Below are 9,194 nucleotides of genomic sequence, written 5' to 3' on the forward strand. Positions count from 1 at the left end.
AAAAGCGCTGAGTGGTTGGAAGACTAGAAAGGCGCTATACAAGTACAGGTCCATATACCATTTACCATATGTGGCGATAGTCAGGTGTCCACATACTTTTGGCCATGTACTGTATCTTGTCAAGGTGCTGTAGGGATATGGTGTTTGTTGGGCTGTTGTTACAAGCCAAAGGCGCTTGCTAGGGCTGCAACTAACAATTATTTTCATTATGGATTAATCTGTTGATAATTTTCTAAATTGATTGATTGATCGTTGATAAAATGTAAAACATAGTCATCACAATTTCCCACAGGCCAAAAGTGTCGTTTTCAAATGACTTATTTTGTCCAAAAAACAGTCCAAAACTCAAAGACTCTTCCTTTACTATAATAAATGACAAAGAAAAGCAGCAAATCTTCATAGTTAAAGGTCCAGTTTGTAACATTTAGGAGGATCTGTTGTCAGATGTTTTCATTAGTATATAAAGATATGGCTCTAGATATGCCTTTTAGTGTATGTTGTAGTAGTAGCGTGTTCAAGAGCATGTTGCATGTCCACAGTAATTTCTCCTACACACTTTCATTACCAGGTCGTCAATCTGCAACCTTACTGCAAGATGTCACTAAATCCTACACATTCCGTAAAGAAGGTGGAACCAGCAAATGTTCAACCAGCAAATCAATTAATCACATTTTCAACTAATCTTTTCAGCTGTAGTGCTTTTATAGCTTTTTGCTTTCTTTATATTGAATGCACTACTATAGCACTCCATTTCAAACTTACATAATTTCTGACCTGAAACAAAAGTATAAATACTGGAATCCTTTTGCAAAATCCAATAACAACACAAATCCTTATTATATCTAGGAAATCAAAGTGTTTCTTTTTGTTGCTACAGTGTGACGTTTGAATGTTGTCTGTGCAGAGTTTGACAATACAAGGATGTTTTCAGATTCATCTGGTGAAAGTGGACAACATTTGCATACTCAGAGATTCTGGAATTTTGTATAAGGTAGAAGGAGTAGATGGCTTTTTAAGGATTTTAATGTATACATTCTACCTTTTTTTTTACACACTATATTGTATACAGTATATGACTTACATACTTGTCTGCAGGGATCTTTAAAGTACCAGAAAAATCACCTTCTGTGTATTTAGGCTATGTTCACACTGCAAGCCTTAGTGCTCAATTCTGATTTACTCCTCAGATCACATTATTCTTTAAATGCAGCCCATATCAGATTTCAGTGTAAACAGGTCATGGTCATAAAGTGACCCACGTGATGAATTTCAGTATAGAGTGATGTAAAGGTTGCATGAAACCTGATATGATAGTTCACTTTGTGGTCACATTGCAAAAAATCTGACCTGAATCTGTTTTGGACCACAAATCAGAATTGAAACGATCAGATTTCAGCTTGCAGTCTAAGATGCAGCTATATGCCCAGAGTGTGAATATTTCCTTCTGTAGCTCCTTACCCTGCTCAGCTTGCATGAGAATACCGCAACTACCCATTTGACAGGCCAGCGTTGTTGCAAAGCCCCTCTCCTGCAGTGTACTCAGACTTAAAGCCAAAGCTTTACCACCATGTTCAGACGTATTACACAGTAAAACTGGATTTGCAGTGTCTATGACAAATCAGCGTCTATGTGACAAACTTTTTAGGGAGAGAGGGGGAAGAGAAATCTGATTCTCTCTTCAAAAATAAAAAAATATATATAAGGCTATTAGGCAGCACGTATTTCTCCCATAAGCCTCTTAGGGTGCAGAAAGACACACCTAGGATGCCAGGCCGCTCCCTCCAAAGCTAATCCAGAGCCATAACGTAATCTCGTGTTAGGTGATCAAACGGACGAGAGGAGAACCTGCGAGGAGGAATTGTAAGAGCCACAAATCCTCAGGAACAAATCTTATTATGGTGAGAAACCTCTGACTTTACCCCAGCATCAACCATATTTACTGCTCAGGCTTCCTGTTAAAGGAAGTCTTTAAATTGTCACAGTTTCAGCCGAACGGGGAGATATAACAGCTCGTAAACGAGAGCTGTTACGTGGGTTTGCTGCTGCTGCTGCCTTTCCTGCTGTCACCAACAGAAGTCTGTGCATTAGTTTGGTTTTTGGAGGCAAAACACATCCCACTGAGGCTGAATTCACATAGCAAATTAGTATTTGATTTGCACCCTGTGAATAAGCCGCACTGTTGTACTTTTCTCACCCGGTTCTGAACTTTCAAAGGAAAATAAATTATTATGAACCAAAACAAGGATCAGCTGGGTGAAATCAAATGGTTGTGTTGACACAGCAAGAGGGGAACGTAATGATTGATTAAAAAAATAGAGTGAAAACAACAACAGCTCCAAAAAAATGACTGCATGTAATAAGCTCTGGCTGAGTTTTCCCCACCCGTAATCAGAGTCATTTATACCGGCAGGCAGGGGTCGGCTATCAATTCCAGCTCTTCCCGCGGAGCATTTGTGCCTCTGACATCACATCCTGTGAGTTTGTTTAAACAGCGGTCCCCGCAGTGACAGCCGGCGTGCACAGCCATCTGGGAGGGCAGCAGCTTATTAACATCATGGAGGAAGCAAAAACCGCACCGCAAATATCAGGTGTCATTTCCAGTAGATCAAGTCTGAATTCTGAGAAGCCTGCTGGCCATAACATAGCCGCAGTTGCCATGATATGTGGCCCTGCTTGTCTCAACTCATTTTTGTGATCTGTCCAACGGCCTTGATCACGCTGGACAGTCTTTGGAACTTGACACCCACGTCTCATGCTCATGTTTGTTTCCAGCTTGAACATTTTTAAGCCCACTACATAACTTCATACATGTATTGAATCTGCACTCCACTAGAAACACACATGATAGTATATAATCAGTGACAGAGCCCCCAAGGTCTGTGAAGTGAAGCCAGTGCAGCCTGCATTCTTTCTAATGGCCAGCAGGGAGCAGCTCCTTGGCCATGGAGAAAAAAGCCTACTTCTCACTTGATTTATAAAGTAAACAGTTTCCTAATGAGTTTATGGTCTTAATCTCTAGTTTCACTCTTCTTCCGAGTTATCGCAGCTCGTTTCTTCCATACAGCATGATGTTCATTTAGTAAATGATGGTCCCATTTAGAGTAAAATAGACCATAAAGCAGGGTATGCTTTTGGGCGTGGCTACCATGTGATTGATAAGTCATTCTCAGTGAGTCCGTCCAGCTCACAGTACGTACCCCCACTGATTCTAAGATACCAACATGTGACAGCCATAATGTCAAACTTGAGGCTTCAAAATGGGACTTGATTTTATTTAATTTAATTTTAAACAAACAGAACCATATGTGTATCCAGGACAAAAGAACAAAAAAATATATTCATCTAAAACATACAACATTGGAACCAGGCTCTTAAGCCCTTTCATTTGAATAAAGCCAGTCTGTCAGTGCACTGGAGGTGCCAACACAGGGGCAAAAATAAAAAATCTTGACTTTTTGCTGCACTGCAACATTGGCCAATCAAATACATACAAGCACACATTCCTTGTAGATTACTTGTAATGTGAATGCTGTATCTGCACTGTTTATTTTTCAATTGATGAAAGATGAAATAGCTGCCAGACAATTTTCCAGAGTTGTAAAACTTTTAGATAAACCTTTAAACACATTTAAACTGGACCTGGAATAATTTCATACTGGCGCAATAAAGGACCAGTGTGTAGGATTTGGTGGCATCTAGCGGTGTAGTTGCAGCTCCCTCACTTCACTCTTCAAACTTGAAGGCCCCTATCTAGATCCAGTGTTTCCTTTGTCCGTTCAGGGCTAATGCAAAAGCCACGCAGCTAACATCCTCTCGTTCTGGTGTGTGTGAGATGCAGCCCTCGCATGCCATAGACGGCCTATGTGAACAAGCTGTCATTTTAAGGTAACGAAAACACAACGATTCTCATCTTCAGGGAATTAAACACTAATGAAACATACTTATGAGTATTATAAGGAGAAACTATGGTGGCCAGAAACAGGGTTTAGTTTGTCCATTCTGGGTTACTGTAAAAATATGAAAAAAATTCAAGATGGTGGCCTCCATGGAAGGCAACCTGTGATGTCTATATAAAAAGATCATTCTGTAATCTGAATGTAATGATATATCGCGAGACTGTTACATCAAGATAGAAATATGTGAATATTCAAGTCAGTGAGATCAAAAATGAATCATGATACTCCTTTTAAACAGAAGAGGGCACACTCGTGTCAGTAGCTGTGTTAAGTTGCGAAGACATGGCAGCCGCAGATGAAGACTTTTGAATATGCACCATCCTGTTTAAATCAGGGGTGTGGCAACTTTTTGGCTTTCTTAAAACAGAAATTTGGAAATGTAAGATAATAACAGACATCTCAAGAGATATGATTTCCACAGTTTACAGATAGCATATTGCATTCTCATGAAAACGTATTTTATAAATATGACATAATAAGCCGTTAATTTAAAAAAACAGACCCAATTTATTTTAGTATTGTGAATTGTATCAAATCATGAGTTGAGGGTATTGTTACATCTCTAGGGATTATACACTAATTTAAACATAGTTATGCATATTACAGTTTATTCCATTTGTGCCAATAGATCCTCCTAAATGTTACACACTGGGCTTTTAAACAACAAAAGGCCAAGTTATATGTATGCTATCACATGAAAAGTCATGCAGCATTAGCTATTAGCAGTTTCTCTATGCACTCTAGCTACACTGCGGATGTACAATCACTAGCTTACTTTTGAATAAAAATGTATAAATTTGATGATATTTCAGGTAAAATCTTAAGTGTTTATCCACCATTGAATGCCATGTACTATAACATCACATCAGAATCAAATGACTATCTGTAATGTGAAAGCGTTACCAGTCCCATGTTAGGTGACGTCAGGTTGATGACAGGCTTTTTAGCTGTGACTTAATCATAATCTGTGGCTTACACTGGAGGAGTAAGAAACCCCTGAGTGGGCCTGCTACCCCTTTTATCCCAGCTGTGCAGGATGTCATCCACAAGTTTTAAGAGGCAGCTGAAAGATTTGGTGGCTCCCAAATATTTTATGCCCTGCTGATCTCTCAGTCCCTTTGCAGCCCACATGCTGCAGCTTATCAGCCTCATCATGACAGCTCTCCTCGTCTTTGCTCTTCCAGGGCTTCTTATATGTGAGAGAGAGGGGAGACGCCTCAGGCTGCAGTGACCCAGCCATCTGGTGAGGGTTGAAACAAGCAGACCTTCTGCCCAGGTGAGCAAAGGGTACAGACCTTGTAATGGGTATTGCGTGCTCATGTCAAGACTTGGCGTTCAAGAGCAGTGACATACACACAGAGAAGATTTCTTTCAAGCAAATGTAGCTTAAAGCTGGGAAATGTATGTGCTAGCATAAGCAATTACTGTAGGTTGTAGTGATTGGTATTAGGGCTGTTTGTGATTAGCGATTCATGGGCTAATATAAGTGGAAGCAGTTAGTTACCAGGTCAGTACAGCCTGATAAAATGCTTGATTGTAGACCAACCACAGCGGTTTGTTTGGTGTTATCATGTAGCTTTTTGCTGAGACACGTGGGAGTCTGAAAAGCTAGCCTTCCATATTACCCTGTAGCGGGATATTGTTCTATCTTGGCGCTGGTTTAATCAATTGTGACAAGGGCTCAGCTTGCAATTGTCACGTGAAACCCCGCATTTTTTTAAATAAAACTAAATTAATCCAAAAAATGAACACCTGGAAATACATCAGCGTGATAAGAACTTTCTAAAATGCCATCTACTAAAATGGAGGGGCCTATAATGCAGTCAGCCACCAGGGGGCAATCAAGATGTTTTGGCTTCACTTTGGAGAACTCTCATGTCATATATACTGTATATGTTGATGGTCTGTACTAATCAATTGTCACTCCTCCTGCCTCCTGGTTGTGCCAGTGAGCCACGGGATGCAAACACCTAAAGAGAATTTGCAGACCAGTCCAGTTCCACAAAAAGACTCCAGTGTTTCACAGTGGGAACTGTTGGGTCTCTGTAAATAAATGTATAAGGAGTACGGTCTAGACCTGCTCTATATGAAAAGTGTCCTCAAATAAACTGTGTTATGAATTGGCGCTATACAAATAAAATTGAATTGAATCGAATTGTTTCCAGTCAGAAAAAATCCAGTTTGATTGTGGTTCTGTGAATGGGGCTCCTTTTATTTGATTTACGTGCACACATTTTAACGTATTTTGGTGTTCCGCAGTTATAATTTCAAAACAAGCCTAGCTTCTCCACTCAATTAATTATCCTGTTTTTAGGGATTATTTTAGTTATCAGATGACTTAGCTTTTGAAGGAACATTTAATAATTTATGCTGCTTTTATCTTTGGACCTGTGTGTGATGAAAACACTTGTTTTAATACTCAGCCAGATGTAGTAGGGGAAGAGGTTTGCATGTTTTAAGACTAAAAACTCAATTGTAGCTTGTTTTTAATTACATGGTCTTTTACAACTGAACTGAATTTTATTGCATGTTTTCTTGGTTTTCTTTATTGTTTAGTCTGTTTTGAGTAGTGTTCACTGTGTAATAAGTAGGTCTATAAAACAGCATTTTTTTACAGTTCCTTTACTGTTCTATTGTAACAGTTCAGTTGTCTTCTATCTCTCTCATACTGAAGTGCTCTGCCCCTGTTAAAACCCAGCCAGCAGAGATTAGCAGGTAACAAGGCTAGCAGGCAAGCTAAATTTCTCGGATCAGCCAGCAACATGATGTCGTCAATTTGTAGAATAGTTGAGAGAATGATGTGGTGTTATTCATACAGATGGGATTCATACCTTGTGAATGTTGAATATGATTTATGTGCTTCTACATGTGCACACTGCAAACATTTCTTGCTTAAGGTTTTTTGTTATTATGTACTTTCTGGAGTCTGTACTTTGCAGGGCTGGTTTAAAAGATGTGCTGAAATACCCTGCTGAAAAAAACAGCATAGACCAGCCATTGAGTCTGCAATGTTGAACCGCTATGTTTCTACAGTTGCCCAGAATGGACAAACTAAACACAGACTCTAGAAAGCATAGTTTTTCACATTGCAGACATTATAGAAAAATCAGAAGTGCCCAGACTCAATACTGATGAGTACTCGGCCATTTCAGACACCGTGCAAAACTGCATTCCAAAGTTTCTCTAGGGTTAATATGAGGCCTCAGCTGTCTGAACTAAAAATTGTATTTGGGCCCCTACAGAAGCAAAACACAACTCCTACCCAGGGTGCATTGTGTATGTACCCTGTGGCCTCCAAGTTCACATTAGGTAGAGTGTACACAGCAGATCTCGGCTTTCATATTTGATGCCCATAACCCAGAACCCAAAAACCAACAAACCGAACGTAAAATGTTATATGGCCTGTGTAGACAGCTGGATTGATTAAAATGAATTATATCTGCACCGTCAACCAGTGACTGAAACACCTCCTGTGAAGCCCTAAAATTCACTAAAATTTGACTTTCTGGATTGTCTCACAGTCTTACAGTCAGCATACCCCATACTACCCCTCCATCTCAACCCCCCACCTCCACCACCAACACAGGGCTGAATTCAGTTTGAACGCCTGCTCAGTTGATACAGTGTACCAATCCCTATAAATATTTGCTGTTTTAAATTTTAATTATGTGAAACTAATTTCGGGGGCTTATGGGTCTGGGGCCCTGGTGCAGTTGCCCACTCAAGTTGATAATCCAACCTTGATGGTAGAAGGTTAAGAGGGCTAGATTGATGCATGTTAAAGTCAAACAATCAAATGAAGAATGCTTTGGACTATTATCATAAATGTGTTTTCCATACTCCTGTTATTAAATGTGTTGCACCAGTTTGGTGATAGGCTAATACAACCAAGGTTTTCTCATGTCTCTTAGCAAGAGTAAAGTGTTCTAATTAATCTGTATTGTGGTCTTTACAATTCTGTTCACTCATAATTTGAATCATTATGATCCTCATGAGTACTTTAAATTCCATTATACTGCGTCTACTTGTTGTGTCACGAGGGTGACAACTAAACAGCAAGCATGATTTTTATTTGTATTTCATTTCCTCCACATATTTTCCCTTTTTATACTACCAAACAATAAGTGGTATTTTTTTCTCCCTTTTGCTCTTGTTTCCTTAAATGAGCTGTAACTCAGAAAGTCCAAGGGCAACACAAATTTGTAGGAATAAATTCAAATCACCCCACGGGCAACAGAAATTCGACAGGAAGGTCAGACAGTGCTGCTATAAAACGTAGCTTCACATTTCCGACAATAACTCCACAACCCAAAGGTCTGGGTGAAGTAACTCGTCATAGATTTTTGTTCTTGGCTTAGACAAGTTAATTGCATATACAGGTTTTCATTTCAAAGGTTAGTATGAGGAGTTATTTCTCAACTCTAAATAAGTGAAGCCAGTGAGTGCAGGGAGATTCTATTAATATTTTCTGTATCACCATAAGGAAAACAAGTAATTCTGGGAACACCCCTTCCTGCCACAACTGACAGAAGCCTATACATATGATAGGACACCATATAAGATATTATACATCCATCTGGAAAGCTGTTAAAAATAGATTTTATTTTTACAGAGCGATTGGACTTAAACATATTTAAATGTTTTATATAGAACTAAACAATACCAAACTTATCCAAACCAAAATAACATACATATAACATATATACATATAAATATTGGACTTCACCAAATAAAATTGTTGCAACATCCCTAAGGACTTCTGAAAGGTTGAGAGACAAAGACACACTACATGAACCTCAATGAACCCCTTCAATGTTGTTAATGACATTAGTGAAGTTGAATAAAGCTGAACTAAACTGCAAGGTGACTGACTATATGTCTATAAAAAGATGAAAGGCCTTGACCTTCTTCACCTTGATGCCAGTGACCCCAAAACAAGTCAAGTTTATTTATTTAATAATAAAGATAATATAAAAAATTACGTTGTGGTAGGAACTAATAGTATTGAAATTAAATGCAAAAGCATAGTTCAGCATAGTTTGGCCATCATATGTAACGGTTGATAACATTTTAATAACCAAGTTAGTTACTGGGGGTAAAACAGCATAGTGGCTACATAATATGGATAGGTACTGTATATCAGCCGTAACATTATGAGCACTGACAGGTGAAGTAAATAACACTGATTATCTGGTTATCATGGCACCTGTCAGTGGGTGGGATATATAAGGCAGCAAG

The sequence above is a fragment of the Morone saxatilis genome, unplaced genomic scaffold (genome assembly GCF_004916995.1).
Source record: "Morone saxatilis isolate NCDOM2014 unplaced genomic scaffold, NCSU_SB_2.0 Contig22, whole genome shotgun sequence".
In the NCBI taxonomy this organism is placed as follows: Eukaryota; Metazoa; Chordata; class Actinopteri; family Moronidae; genus Morone; species Morone saxatilis.